The sequence below is a fragment of the Haemaphysalis longicornis genome, unplaced genomic scaffold (genome assembly GCF_048455015.1).
Source record: "Haemaphysalis longicornis isolate Haplotype H1 unplaced genomic scaffold, Haemaphysalis longicornis Haplotype H1 scaffold_2, whole genome shotgun sequence".
In the NCBI taxonomy this organism is placed as follows: domain Eukaryota; kingdom Metazoa; phylum Arthropoda; class Arachnida; order Ixodida; family Ixodidae; genus Haemaphysalis; species Haemaphysalis longicornis.
Genome location: NW_027526295.1, coordinates 142103042 through 142119171, shown reverse-complemented (window position 1 = coordinate 142119171; position 16130 = coordinate 142103042). Strand labels below are relative to the sequence as shown.

The 16130-nt window shown below is 48.8% G+C and overlaps 1 protein-coding gene across 7 annotated transcripts in view; it reads left to right on the top strand.

Annotated features, from left to right (window-relative positions):
• Positions 1-16130, top strand: part of Epac (Exchange protein directly activated by cAMP) — an 841204-nt gene that overhangs the window by 551012 nt on the left and 274062 nt on the right. Inside the window, exon 1 of one of the 7 annotated variants that reach the window (XM_077698348.1) lies at positions 12190-12628. The exons of the other annotated variants lie outside the window; for them this stretch is intronic. The gene's annotated coding sequence lies outside the window, so the exon portion shown is untranslated. Of the gene's footprint in view, positions 1-12189; positions 12629-16130 lie in introns of those variants that run through there. 7 annotated transcript variants of the gene reach the window in all.

Sequence of the window (16130 nt, the reverse complement as noted above, 5' to 3'; positions counted from 1 at the left end):
TCAAGCCACGTGTTTGCTAACGACCACCAGTGCCTGCTTTGTTGCACTTGCTGTCCGTTTATTTCCGCTTCACTGCCGCCTCGTTTGATGTTATCGCCAAAGAATGCGGAATGCGTCACGGAGGAAGCATTGACGTCACAAAGTTTTGTCCCCTCTATGCACCTTTTAGGCCATGACAGAGTGTATTGAGATGCATGAATTTCAATTCCATTTCCAGTTCCTTTTATTTTTTTCATTCTCCGTGTTAAAAGGTACGTCAGTTTATGCCTAACCACAGCAAGTTTCGTTATCTTTGAATGATTCTTGCTCTGAGGTTCATCCCGTTTCCATTCTTGTTTCTCATTTTTACCGCCTTGTTTATCGCGTATACTGTAGTGAAGCGTACGCCGGAGGAACATTTTGCAGTTGACTGTCGCAAAGACTGATAGTGTCTACTTGTCGCCGTAAAGCACTCATAGTAAACGTAAATTAGGAACGGACTATGGCGCGCTATGGCGTTATTTCACTTCCGTTGACAAACATCGTCATCACCACCACAATTAAGGCCGACCTCCATGCAGCGAAATGTCGGCGAAAAGGCGGCGAACGTCGCCCGGCGGCGGCCGCTCCGCCGCCGGCGTCGAAAATACGGCTGTTCGCCGGCGATCTACGCGAGCTAGATGTCGAACGCGCGGCGGCGAACGCGACCGGAAGCGGCAAACTGAATTTTGACGCCGCAGCCAATCACAGCCTCGTACTTCGTTGTACTTCCTGTCCTGTCTTCCATCGGCGGCGTTCGCCGCGTCGCTTTGCATTTAGGTTGGGGTGGACGAAAACTGAGCGGCGCGTCAAACCACGGCGTCCGCCGCGCCAAGTTCGCCGAGAAACTTCGCTGCATGGAGGTCGGCCTTTATACGTGCAGCAAACGAAACTAGCGAAAATAACGCGGCAAACAATAACAACGCAAAGATAAAAAACGCACTTCAGCTGCTTGGCAAGGGTACTAATAGCGCTTTCATCGTTAAAACAGTTCAAAACAAAGTAGATTTTCCTTCTGATTGATTGATTGATTGTAGGGTTTAACGCGCCGACGCAACGCAGGCGATGAGGCGCGCCGTAGTGGAGGGCTCCGGATTAATTTTGACCACCTGGGGATCTTTATCGTGCGCCGAAATCTCGTACACACGGGCGTTTTTGCTTTTCGCCTCCATCAGAAAAGCGGCCGCCGCGGCCGGGAATCGAACCCGCGACCTCGTGCTCAGCAGCGCAACGCCTTAGAGATTTTCCTTCTGCGCTTCATTCTGTTTTGATCTAAACGAATCTACAGTTCTCCACAGCTGTGCACCTCACATCCCCGGCCTGGCTTGGGTGCGTATGACACCAATGTGAACTTTTGAAAACATTCTGCGTTCCCGCGTGATTCCTGTCAGAAAAAATGATCGTGTTTTTTTTTTTCCTATGAATCGGCAATGAGAATATAAGGAGCCTGTTTTTCCCGGCGCGCAACTGCGTTTTAAGCCTCGTCGTCGTAAAACCCTGCACCACGCATTCTCCCACCTGTGCGTAGCTTGCGAGTCGTCTGATAGGTGTTTGCTGTGTTCGGACGACGACTCTGCGTGATTCCTTGGCGCTGCGGTTGACGGCCCCTTCTTTCTGTGTTTCCTGTTTCATTTTTCCGTCTTTGTTTTCTGTGCAACAATTTGGTGCTCCTAGTCCGCTACGTGGTTGCCCGTTCATTTTAACGCCGTTCCCACTACCCTTACGGCTTTGTCTCCTTAGGGCGCTCCTGCGCTGCAAGCAGTCACGTAAAAGCACAAAGAACGGCAAGGTTCGGTGACCAGCCGAGCCGAGCCGCGATCACGCGAGCACTTTCGTTTACTTTGGCCGGGATCGTAACTCGGCAGCTTGAACGTGCCTGAACCTACGGCACTCGTGGATTCGTTGTCATGGCGGGTTCACACCAAAATAGCCAAGCTATCGCAACTACGCTTAAAGAGAAAAAAAAAACACTGGCTGTAGAAAAAATAGGCTCTCGTCCTTTGCCCACATACTGGATTGTCGGGTAAGGGGGGTATTACAGTGAAACTTTAGATGTTGTGGCGCCTTGGTCTTTTAGCAGGTGTTTTACTGTTATGGGGATTTCTTCAGTTGTTGGCCGGAATAACAGTGCAAAGCAGCGACAGAGGCAATACAAAGACAGAGTGTTTTTGTCTGTCCTATCGTCCTAGAGTGTTCTTCTTTTCATTCCCCGATGTCGTACCTACTCCCGGAGGTCCGTACGCGATACAACATGGTCCCGGTTGCACTCAACCTGTTGTCTGGGGTCCGTTCGTGTTCGTCCCTGATAGCTCCTAAACAAGACGGACTTGGGACAAATGTTAGGAGGGTAAAAACCCCAGGCAACAGCCAACAGGTTCTGAAAAGTGTCTCTTTGTATACTACAGGATCAGCGACAATAGAAACGGGGCGGGGGGGGGGGAGTAACGAACACTGGAAGAAAAATGCGCGGCACTTCTCGGAAAAGCATGTTGTGCATAATACGGGTGTGTCGTCTGCGTAGTAGCGACGTTGGAGCAGTAAAAAGAAAATAAGATTTGCTGCAGCGTATTTCGTATGGGAATGTTTTGTTGTTACTGGAGTTTTTGCCAACGTTCGCTGAACTCGCAGTATGGCATGGGGAAATGTTTTATATGTAGCGTATATCGATGCCTAATATGCCTGAGTGTTCAGAATTTAGAAAGGCTTGTTTTTGTGAATGTTGCCCTTATTTCATCGCTGAAAAGTAAATAACCATTAATTTGAAGTTGAGAACCCAACTGACGCATTCATTAGCCCCTAAAGCTAACTAACAGAAGAGCAAACGTCGTGAGTTTGCCAAAGTAATTGGTATAGTTGCTTACAACTAATGTTAAAGTTAGGAGAGAACAAGAAGAAAAAACATTAACAAAAGTTTAAGAAACAAAAATAAATTGTGGGGTGGCTTCCTATGGTACGCAAGTCCAAGGGCAATCCTGGCGTTCGCCGCTCGGTCAACCAAGATAATCTGGTCGTCGAGGCTCGATCTAGATAACATGTCCTCCCACTGCTCACGGGAAGAGTTGGGAATGGTGGGGAGACCGGGGTTCCTGTCGCACTCCCAGACGATGCGATGGAGTGTTCCTGAATTGCCGCAAAACACGGAATCCGGGTAGTATTGTGTAGGGAATAGATGATTTACTCGTCCTGTATTTGTGAACGTGTTTGTTTGAATTCGTCCTAATGTGTTTTTCTGCATTTTAGACAAAGTGGGTTGGGAGGTAGGGAGGGGGGGGGGGGGGGGCAGGTCCTCCTACCTGGTAGAAGGCAACGTTGCATTCAAAGAGTCTTCTCTCAATAATCGTAGTCAGTATATGTCTCTAATGCGGGCTGCATCTGTGCTCGATAACCGTTTTTCTTCCAGTTGGCTGACCTACCTCCGACAGCAACCAGAATTATTTTACTCAAATTCTTGTTAGTGTATTTTTTTTATTCACGGGTAATCATTGAAATGTTCAATACCTGCACCAGCGCAGAAAGAATGCAGATCCCATGAAGCATTGAGCACTGCGCTGGTTAGCATACAGTCGTTCAAATCCTCCCTACTGATTCATCGGGGACAGACACATATTATTCCTCAGCTCTCATATGCAAATTACTTTGCTTTAAGTCAGTGAAACGAACTTTGCCCCAGGTTCCTTGAGGTTCAGTAAAACGAAGCTTCGCTAATTCTTTTCGATGTGTTTATGATCTACGTGAACAGAAATAGCCTTCCCTCTCTGTAATGATTTCTAACTGCAAAAGCCATACTAAGCCACGCCAAGCAAAGTCAAGTTATAATATGTATTCAGGTCATCGAGGGGATGATGTGGTTGAAGGCACAATGATGTTGATGCTCAACGTGCGGTGAAACTTTCATGTAGAGGAGCTTAAAAAGTAATAATACATGTGGTCTGAGGCAGAGTCCCAGGTGATAAATTACAAAAAAAAAAAAAAAAAACGTTGCCAATGGCTAAAATACCACCGCTTGGTGAACTGCCATCAATATCAGAATAATCAGCATCGAAATAGCCAAAACGTTGTATTGAAAGGCCGTTACGCGTTCTCGATTGAGCGCGGGAAGCCTGGTGGGAATATATTGCTGAACGTGTTTCGCATTCGAAAACTGCTCCGGTCAGTTTAAAGTTTTTCTGCACTTTCGATTCGAGAAGGCGGCAGTTTTACGACAAATAGCATTGTCGCCAGGATTAGGCAACGACGCTACAGCAGCACCTTATTTATTTATTTATTTATTTATTTATTTATTTATTTATTTATTTATTTATTTATTTATTTATTTATTTATTTATTTATTTATTTATTTATTTATTTATTTATTTATTTATTTATTTATTTATTTATTTATTTTACGTGGAGTACCAGCTGCGGGATATAGAGATAAAGGGACGGGAGATGGGATGGTGTATCAGAGCAAGTCACACAAAGATTGTAGCAGGGAGAACAGTCTATCGTCTAGGGGTGCCCCTAATTAACGGGCACAGCAGTGGAAGACTGCGGATTAACCTAACCAACTGAGCGTCGTCTACAATTTCCCAATACCCACGCAAAATGCAACGTCCCTGCCTGGAAATCGAACCCGGTACCTGGCGCTGCAACCAGAACACTTACACCACCGAGCTTGCACCAGGGTCAGCCACCGTCATTGCTACCGTCAGCATCAACATTGAGGGAAGACGAGTTGCAGCCGCGCACTCGGAGTAATTCTACGACAACGACTCGCTCGTCTGACTCGGTTTACCGACCTCGGCAATCCCCGCTTTGCAAGGGGTGCACCGCACGCTAACCACGCGAGCTTGAAGGCGAAGCCAGGAGAGCGCTCGGGCAATTCAACGCCGTGCCGCCGAAAGAACGGGCGGACACGCACGCACGCACGCACGCACACACACGAGGCAGAGTGGCCCGCAACCTTTGGGCGAATGTGTGGGCGCCCTTTCGTTCAGGAAAAGAGCAATTAGGGCGTAATTAGTTTACTCGCGGATGGACTGCTCGCCGTGAGTCCATCGCTGCCGTCTGGCGGGGCTCCTCGGGCCGAGAAGAATGCCAGGGCGTGGGAAAAAGCTGAGAGAGAGGGGAGAGAGGGAAGAAGAGTTCGAAAGGGGATGGTGCGGGTGGGTTAAGGGAAGCTAGACTAGGAGTGGTTTTATTGTTACTTGCTCTTACATTGCTCTTTCTTGAAGAGCGGGTTACAAACGGCATAGTGTCTGGCGCTTGCGTGCCGTCTTACGTACGTGCTACCGTCGCCGAAGCCTGACTCAGGCTGTGATGTGAAATTAGGTGCGTTGAACTGTAGCCCACGCGACGACACTGCAAATTACGTGGTCAGCCACGCTGCTTGCAGTTTTGGCCCCTTCAAACTTAACATGTGTGTTAACTTTGTTCGGCTGCCGACAAAAAGTGCTGGAGAGACATGAGCCGGGATTATCCGACGCAGATCTCTTAGTATTCCGGTCACCCCATTCCGGTCAGCAATTGCGCACGAAGCGGCGAGACGTGTGCGATTTTTTTAATGTAATGAAGATCCTCTATCACACCGGTCATTGGAATGCTACTTGATCCACTTTGTAAGATAATACGCCTTCTCACATCGAGCCATAAATAGCAATTGCTTCAAGCTGTGTAATTTTTTGCACTAATAAAGCAACATTGTAGCGAAACCGCAGTACGCTAAGTGACGCCATTTTTTTGTTCACGTCAGCTTACGTAAAACATTAGATGCTTACACAGTAACAGACATGATTTTACAGTAATGGAGCCCGCATATAGTAGCAATGGCTCGTCCACCCAATCACCGCCGTCATTCATAACCGTTTCCACTCAGGCGTACGCTTTCTTGCTTCGAGCAAACGTCTCTACACAGACTGAAAAAGAAAAAAAAAAAATGAAAGAGGCTTGCACTAACACGTTAGACTTAAAGGAATGGAAGCTGTACGCGGCCTTCACGACCATCAAAAAGGTTTAACGATTTCCTTCTTCTTTTGCTGCGAACGACCTTTACTCCATCATTGTTGCTACAAGTGTGATCTTCCTTCATTTTCTAGGAAGTCATAATCACTGGACATCACATGAGAGAGGCGTACGCTAGGACCTTGTCTTTATCGTTCCGAGCAAGTGTCGCCACCACTACGGCGAACGCTGTTTTTTTTTTGTTTTTTTTTTTGGCCTAACTTTGGCCTAATCTTAGCCTAACTTTTCAAGCGACTATGCTTTACTTGACAAACATGCGCCGGGGACGCTGGGTGGTCGCCGCGAGGAACACACACACACGAGCGCTCGGCGTTTCCTTGGTTTTGTTGACTGCCTTATGGTCACCGCGAGGCCCACGGTCACGTGCGCGCGCTCTGCAATTTATTGGTATTTTTAACCAGACCCGAAAAATTACTATTTGCTAAACAGCTTCGCTGTTAAAAAAAAATCAAAGCCACTTCCTTAAGAGAACGATGCCTAAACCATGAAGGTTTCTCCCGTGCAACTTGAGTCAAAGTCCGAAAACCGAGCGGCTTCGGAATGGCGTAACCGGGTAGACGTCGGCTTCATAACACGAGAGACCCGGGTTCGATTTAAACCACGGGTAACGTTTTCTGTTTATTGGCGGGCTTTACGTGATTTCACTTACCATCCTTGTTCTGCGAAACATATTGCGTAAAGATGGCTTTCCCGCACTGCGTTAGGCCTTAGAACGAACTCTAGCATCCAATTTCGCATTTTGTTTTCTGTTTGGAATTCTCGAGCTAGAGAGCGCGGCCTTTAGAAAGGGAAAAAAAAAACTTGACTCCGAAAAAAACCCGGCCGGTGTTCGGCAAAGTGTGCTCGCGTACAAAAAAAAATAGGTAAAAGTAGGGATAGCAAACGAGACGCGATCCGAATACACTGCGCGGCACCTACAAGCTCCGCAGCCGCGGCATTCCCTTGCGTGTGAAGAATATGCGTTTATGGAAATTGGGCGAGCGTGCTGCCGACTGAGCTGTTTGCGTGGCCGAGATTGGTGACGAGCGGCCGCTGGAGAAACGTGCCTTGGGCACCGGCGGCTGTTTCGGGGATGTCGTGAAGGCGTCGCGCGCACCAGGATAGCGGGAAGGATAGCGACAGCGCACTTCTACAGGTGTAGTTTTCTGTTTTTGTGGTCCAAAGAGCCGCGATTTTGTCCTTAGGCTCTGCTAGCAGCGCTACAATTGATGCAGACGACAGGGTTATATGTAGCCCAGCAGAGCGAAGACACAATCACTATACTAGGTGACAACTTTAGAACGGCACCGGAAGTTGCCGCTGTGCCTTATCACCCTAGCCGGATGTTTCTCCGCGCGGCTCAAGTAGGGCGTTACTGGGAATATTTTGAACATGGCGTGAGCCGTTCCCGTGATTTTTTGGACTTAATATGCTTATAAACGACTCCAGTGACGACAAACAAACTGCATGAGACAAGGCAGACGATATCACGCATTCATAGCAAACCCCTTTCAAAACGCGCGCGCAATGATGTCACGGGTCCGGCGCTTTGGCGGAGTGATACACACTACATGAGGTGGTGCCGTTCTTGATTTGTAACCGAGTATAGCGAAATGTAATGTCATGGCGGCGTATATTCTAGGGGTAGAAGAGGATATTCTGGTTCATGAGAATCTGTGAAATGGAATTTTTACGGCGAAACTTCGCGTAAAGCAATCAAGGACAGAGAAATGTGGACAACGACGAGCGCCCTGTTCTGACCTTGTTCGCTTAGCGCAAATGAATGGTTTAGCGGAAACAAAGTCGCACGATGAATCGATTTCAACTATAGCGCAGTGATATATACTTTTCAACGTTGGTCGAGAGAGCGAAGAAGGCCGGTAGACTCCAAGGGGTCCTGGACTGAGGACTCCTCTCACCGGGCGGGTGCCCCTGATACCAGCACCTTGCTGTTTAATAAAAGTTTATTCCTCCTCCTGCGCCTCGCGCATAACGTTTCCTTCCTCTTTGAACTGACTCATCATGTGGCTATAGATTTCAGTAAACGAATTTGTCTGTCCTGTAGCCTGGTCAATGAATTCGATAGGATTATGCTGATTCTTGCCTTTCCCGATCTGGCATGCAGCATGTGGTTTCGTACAACTTCACCAAACGTTTCCAGTATCAGGGAGAGAGGGCGCAACCACCTTTGCGTCACGAAATACTTCACTTGCATTTTGGATTTGTTCACGGATTTAGAAACTTGAGATGGGCTGGCCGTCACCGTGACAAGAAAGCTTCTGGCCAAGCCTGTACTCTCGACCACGACTTTACGTGAACGAGCTCTGGCATTTCCGTACAAGAACGAAAGAGGGGGAAAAGAAATTGAGCAGCTTTTTCGAGTGGCTCACGGCGAGCTCATGCGACGGGAAACGGAGGCGCATAGTAAGAAAGCCGAACGCCCACATATAAAAGACGCTCACCGAAGAAACATACAGGCGTCCGCACATTGAGCGTCGTTCCTCATTTGAAATGCAGAATAATAACAACAACAAAAAGCTCGTCCAGTGGTCGCGGAGCGAAACAAGCAACCGGTCAGTGTAGATTGTGGTCGTTCCGAGCCTGCTGCACGCATAAGCAACCAGGACGCGATGGTACCTGCACACGCGCGAACCGCGGTGCGTGCCCACACGCATACACTGTCTGCGGATAAGCGTGCGTGCGTGCTTTTGCGGGCACCAACTCACGCATGCATGCGTGACGTAGGAGCCTCCAGTCACATTCTTATTCGGTTTCCGACGAGTGCGCGTTTCTTGTGCGAGGCTGGGAAGAAACGTTCGCATTGCCATTTCCGGAGTATCGGCACCGACCGAAGCGTACCGTGAGGTACACCGGGGAAGATTGTGCCGGTACGAGCGGTGTGTTGCGATATACCCTTCCGAGATGGGTGCGATATCTGGGCACTCCCGGTGAGGGGCACAGCATTAATTAAACCATGTTGGTATGCCGCGCCACGCCCCTAAACCGACCCCAGAGGTACCAAGCCACCTTTATCTAAGAAAAGAATACATAGAATGGGGCCAAGAAAATACCTCGAAGTAAAAAAATAAAACGCGGATCTTGCAAAACCTTCGGCCCTTCTGCGGATCGAACCCAGGCCGTTAGTCCCGAAACCCGTTGTTAAACCCATTACGGTTCGAGAACACAACAGCGGCGCTCTTCAAGAAGTTGCTCGAAACAATACCCAGTCGAAAAAGACGAGAAAAATTTGTGTCATATTTTCGCGTGTCATGCGTCGTCTTGTATTCTTGTCACGTCGTGATTATGATGTTCTATCGTGTGTGATGTTCCTGTCCTGATTTTGATATTCCGTCATGAGGAATTCCTGTCTTGTCGTTATCTTGATGTTCCATCAGTAGTTGCACATGGTTTCAATGTTATCGCCTATTGTGAAGAGTAGCGTAAATGGCAGTTCTGTTGTGACTACAGAAATGTTTGTCGTTAGGAAAAAAGTGTGTGTTGTAACAACAGATGGCGTTGTCGCAACAACACGACTTCTGTTGTTACAACAAAGTTTTTTGTCGTACGAATGGAATTCTTGTTGGTTTTTTTGCGGTATTCCTGTTGTTAACTTAAAATGGATGAAAGGAGTGCTCAAAGTAGACCGGTAGGTGGTGCTGTGTGCAGGCAAGAAGGCAGAAAGTGGCGGGCATGTACCCAGAAGGGACAGGTTCACTTGACGAGCGTTTCTGCTGGCAGGTGCAGCCATCCTTTTTGAGAACCGAGGACAGCTGGCAGCTGATTGATGAAAGCGTGCATGTACTAAATGTAGGGTGGGTTCTAGAACAACAAGCCGATACGGCTCAAGTCGTGTTCCTCATCCATTCTCGTTGGTGCGGCTGCAGCCGTAGATGGTCGATCGGCTCTAATGGCGGCTCAACAGCAGCCACTTGGGTGTTGTGAACAGGGTGGTAAACACATCAGGGGTCGCTGTACTGGCCTCGAAGGCTTTCAAAGCCAGCATGACCGACGGTATTGAGCGGTGTTAATTTGCTACTCGACAGTTCTACCAAGACGTAACCTTTCTCTGGACTTTCAGTTCTTCCTAATTACCGCCTTAATATCCCTGCACCCCTTTCTGCCTAAACCGTACACACACACGCACACATGCACCCGCGCACACACGCACACACATAAACATATGAGTATAATCGCTGACAAATATATATTTAATCGACCAGATTTAGGGGAAATCCCTAAATCTTTAAATCCCTTTCCTTTGTAGCCGTATGGCTGCACTCATGAAGATGTCAAACTTTTCTTCATAGAAATATATATTTTTCATCGTAAGAGCAATGACTTAGGGTGTGGTACGAGAAATCTAGGAACGCCTTTCGAAAGTGCGGCATTGGCTTGACCTCACTCCATCTCATCCATACCAAGGAATGTACTGGGACACGCACGCGGGCGCATTCTCCGACAGTTTACAGGGATGATGATAGTTGCTTGATGATCGCCTTGGGTGCCAGTACGTGGGGCAAACTCTAGAATTTAAGTAGAGCGCTGAAATCATTCGCAGCGGTTCCAATTTAATTGCCTTATTTAGACGATGGTAATCTTCTATATCGCCTCTTATTTTTCGTCTCTGCTGTCGCACGTGTAGGGAATAATTTCAGGGGTTTCCCATACTACTGGGCATGCTGTACTGATGTTGTTGTATTGCACGCAGTGCTGTAGGTATACGGAGGCGGATCACGCATTCGCGTTCATTCTGGCCACGTAGCGTATACCCTACAAATAACAGATTCTGTCTCAGCTCCGGTCGCCTGTTCTCGCTCGTTGGGTATTTCTGAACGCGGATGAGCCAGTTAAATTAACATGAATCCAGAAGTAGCAAGACACTGGTGCACTGCGGGTCAAATGCACTCCAAGCAAATTCCCCTTCACCCTTAAAGGACAGCCCGTCACTCACTCACTCACTCACTCACTCACTCACTCACTCACTCACTCACTCACTCACTCACTCACTCACTCACTCACTCACTCACTCACTCACTCACTCACTCACTCACTCACTCACTCACTCACTCACTCACTCACTCACTCACTCACTCACTCACTCACTCAAGCACAAATGTCTTTGTGATGATATTTGACCTAGAATAAAGGCAGGACTCTGGACAGAAATTTGGAAGCAGGAACTTAGAGGCTGAGTAAGAGGGTTCAACCTAAAGTGAGGACGACTCAGCGAGCACTGGAACGGAAGATGATAGGTGTAACGTTGAGGGACCCAAAAAATACCGGAGTGGGTCAGGGAACAAACGCGTGTTAAGGACATATTTGTAGAAATTCAGAAGAAGAAGAAATGGGCGCGGGCAGGGCATGTAATGCGAAGGCAAGATAACCGTTGGTCCTTAAGGGCAACAGAGTAGATCCCTAGACAATTCAATCGTGGCAGGGGGTGGCAGAAGGTTAGGTGGGCAAATGAGATCAAGAAGTTTGCGGGTATAAATTGTTCGAAGTTAGCACAGGACCTGGATAATTGGAGAACTATGGGATAGGCCTTTGCGCTGTAGTGGGCGTATACAGGCTGATGATGATGGTGGTGATGGTGGTGGTGGTGTGGTGGTGTGGTGGTGGTTATGAATATCATGAAGGCAGGAGTACGAGGTGTATAGCAGGCACTGGTCTCACCAAGAGGTCAAGGAAGGGAGGGCACACGAAAAAAGCTGAGGCAATTTGACGTACAAATGAATGAATGCACTCCTTCATAATCGCGCACTGAGATATCCGGAACAACCGCAGAATTCATATACAGAGATGCACCATCCAAGCCCGTAATGAGGAAACTGCGCCTTTGCTGCTCGAACACAGCTCTCTCGAGTCCCAGGCGTACGAGTTCCGTCAGACGCTCCTGGCAACAAAACGCGGCCTAATGCGCACAGTTCAAACCTCATGAGGAAACAAAGCGCACACAAACACACCTACGCATACACGCCACATTTTCCGGCTCGTCACGTTACGACGGTGCTCTCCAAACACTATTACACGCGGCACAACCCGTCCAGCTTCCTTCCTTCTTTTGTGCGTCGTCGCGACGTTCTTGCTTTCCTCGTAACGCGAGAAAAAACTCCATCCCTCGTCGTCGTCGTCCTCCTCCTCCCGGTTTCCTTTTGTGCTCCGCTGTGCCGAGGTAGCCGCACACAGGCCGCAGGGATACAACGCCTCTTCGTGTCACCGCAACCTGGGCGCGCTCCACGCGCACGCGCGCCCGCTCACTCACACAGGCGTCGCCTCCGTACTGTTCTCTCGGAATAGACGCCACCGCCAGCACCGCGTTTCCAGCCTGCGACGAGCAGCAGCCCTGCTTTCTTCCCAGTGCCCTCAGGAGAGTCCGGCAACAGCAGCAGCGCCCCTGTCGTGTTCGCAAGGGCTAAGCGGGCATGCATGTTTTGCCGGTGTGCATTCCCTGCGGCCTTTGGTGACAGGCGACCAGTAGCGAACGGCCAGGACAGCGGGTCGTCCATCTTCCCCCGGGGCATAACGCGCGCTGCGTGATTGACGGGCACTTCTCGGCGCCCCGAACTCCGGCCGGCTGCCTCGCGGAGTTTCGATAACGGGCCTCGCTCTGCGAAAACATGGCCTGCACACGGTAAGCGCGGCTCGTCTGTTATGCAGAGCTGAACCGCTGCATTATGCCGGTCACTTGGGCGCATGCGCACGAGGAACTGTTTGGGGTTGGTTCGCTTGGCGCGGATTCTTCGACAGCGACCTGTTTGATATTGGTGTATTTTTATTCGATGCCGCATGCTTTAACAACACCGTTTAGCTGACAGCTCGCAGCGAGATGACCCTTCTCTGATTGAAGAACAAAATCATGCAGGAATCGTCCTTACCTGCGTTGTACTTCGTATCGCCATTTAAATTCTCAAATACAATCTACTTTTGATTGATTGATTTCATTGATTGTAGGGTTTGACGCGCCGACGCAACGCAGGCGATGAGGCGCGCCGTAGTGGAGGGCTCCGGATTAAGTTTGAACATCTGGGGATCTTTAACGTGCGCCGAAATCTCGCACACACGGGCGTTTTTGCTTTTCGCGACCATCAGAAAAGCGGCCGCCGCGGCCGGGAATCGAACCCGCCACCTCGTGCTCAGCAGCGCAACGCCTTAGCCACTGAGCCACCGCGGCGGGTAAATACAATCTACTTGGGGTGGTCGTTTGTTATTTTTTAGGTTTGTTCGCTGTGTAGACGCTTATATTGTCTCTTGTAAGGACATCGCGCTGCGCGAGACAGGCGCCTACGTATAAATTGATTTCCTTTCATAAATTACATTTCCCGGGTGGTATAACGGACGGGAACGCGTCTTTTGTGAAGGAAAATAAAAGCTACAGCATAGTTCCATTCTGGCGTTTTCTGGCGAACTTTTATTTTGCAGCCTCGTTGAGAGAGAGAGAGAGAGAGAGAGAGAGAGAGAGAGAGAGAGAGAGAGAGAGAGAGAGAGAGAGAGAGAGAGAGAGAGAGAGAGAGAGAGAGAGGCTCTTTAGTGTGAACTGGTGAGGTCAGCCCTGCTAGTGACAAGGCTTGATACGCCAGATGGGGGGGGGGGGGGGGGGTGACTACGATGATGAGTGCTAAATATTAGACATTAGGGGCACAGCAGGAAGAAGACAAACAAGAAACGTTACAACGAGAAACAAGTGCATTCTGGCAGTACAATCCGGACATAAAAAAATACATTTGAGAAGAAAATCGTTAATGTAAACTTTCCTACGAATCAGCAAGGGTCGACAAATGCAATGCCAGATCCATGCTTCAGGAAATATGTATGAGTATAAACTATTCAAATAGGTTGACAGGCGCATGCTGAGAAACGGGAACTTTTTACTCCATGGAAGTGCTTTTTCAGTTTCGCGAGGGACTCAGCCACCCTCACCACCACACCCTTCCTGTCATTTTTTCACTCAAAATCGGGGACGAACTATGATGCGCACGCAGCTGAGCTTTCCCTCTTCAAGCTGTTCCTTGTATTGTTATCATACCAAAGCTTGGCGCACGATTCAAATTTGGGATTGGGGCTGGATGTCCAGTAGTGGGTTATGGGGTGGGGTATAAGCTGGGCCCTAGAGGGTAAGACTAGCCTTTTCTGTTATGCCATCTGGCTTATTAATGAAGTCAAAATATTGTATTCACTGCCATTTTCTTGCACTTTGCCCGAGTCGGACGCCACGCCTCCACGCCTGGGAATAAAACGCACCTCCTCTCATGCTATTTGCGTCCCCCCAAACACCCAGGTCATCGGCAGACGATGTAATAATTCCACTGTCGATTTTAATTCTTCTGCTGTATTTGACAGTGCTAAAGCGAAATTTCAAGTTCGCGTCGCTTTTATACGACTTGATTTCCGTGTGAAGCGTTCGTCCTTGTTCGCTATATTTCTAGTGTGAAGTTTGAACTTCGTGCCTACCGTAATTACCCGATTCTAACGCGCACTTTTTTTCCCGAAAAATAGTTCGAAAAATGGCATGCGCGTTAGAATCGGATACGAAACCGAAACTGCCGAAACAACGGAGATTTTGTCCCGCCCATCGCCGTCTCTAGATTGCGCCAAAGCTTTTAGCAACGATTTTTCGGACGCAGGAAGCATAGGCGCCTAGGCTTTTCTATCGGCGTTCACACAAACCGTCAAATCATTCCACTTGCACGCTCGATAACAGCAGTGGCAGCAGCGACTCTCACGCGTTAAAAACGAGTTGTCGGCTGAAGCATGCGCCTCTGGAGAAGCTTGCAGAATGGGCGTGCGAGGCGTGGGCCACGATCCCATCGACCATGTTTGAACGTTCGTTATGAAGTGTGGCATCGCGAATGCGCTTGACGCCACCAAGGACGAGATGTGGTCAGCGGAGAGCGACGAGGAGTGAGATGAGTTACATTACTTCGAGAAATAAATCGCCCGTTTCTCTCGCATTCGTTTTTCGTGCTCACAAAGTTCCGTGCGCGTTACAGTCGGAGGTGCAAGTTTTTTCGGTTTTAAATCGGATGCGCGTTAGAATCGGGGGCGCGTTAGAATCGGGTAATTACGGTATGTTCCATAATTCGTTACTACCAACTCTGAGAGAGAGAGAGAGAGAGAGAGAGAGAGAGAGAGAGAGAGAGAGAGAGAGAGAGAGAGAGAGAGAGAGAGAGAGAGAGAGAGATAAGATAACTTGAAACGACTATTTCCAGCTTTTGGCTAGTTATTCACCGTTTCTTTCCTCAAAATTCCTGATTTCGTACGCCGTTCATGGTCTATTCAGTGGCCCATGCTCCTCCCGTCCACAGCCTCCGCCTTCTATTCCCGATAACCGGCTCTTTGGTCGTCTCCCCGTCATCCCCTAATTGAATTCCCTAGAACCCGAAGTACCGTGAGCTTCAGCGCTCCGGCGTATCCGAAGAGACTGGCCTGAAGAAATCTGGACACAGCGAGCTCCAAACTTCTGTCCCGCTAAACAAAAGAGCTGCGGAAAGGATGCATTATCAGCTGTGTCGCGACCTATTTTGATAACGGCTTAGCACAATCTTCTCAGCAACTGGAGCACACGTTTCCTGGAATCCAGCCAAGAGCGTACGCCCTCTCTTACGCGTCAGCGTAAGGCATTTACGCGGCGCATTAATGTCCGTTACAGACCCTCTGAGCAAACGATGGTTAATGCAGCGCACTCAATGGCCGCTCCCGAGGCTATGTTTATCGCCAGAGCGGACGCCGCTTTTACCCGAGAACGACCCGTGAAAATCTGAGTGCTCTATTTTGTACGCCGCGTGTCTTTCACTCGAATAACCCAATTTGTCCCCGCAACTCGCACTGCGTTCTTTTAGCTTCTTCCTGCTTGAGCTCGCTACATTTGAGAACTACCGATAATCTTGGAGGCGCAATAAGAAATTCTGCGACCCGCGGCCTCTATTTCCAGATGACTTCACTTCGAGGGGTTGACTTTGAACACGAAATTTGTAAAAAGGATTTTGTTTTACTTTTAGGTTGTTCCGTAGAAACGCTCATTAGTGTAGCTGCCAAGCGTGTAAGCGTATACAGCTGCCAACGGACCCCAAGTGTGTTCGTTTGAGCGGGCTCGCGAAAGTCTACTTGGCACAGGTTTCTAAGAGCCGCCTCGAAGA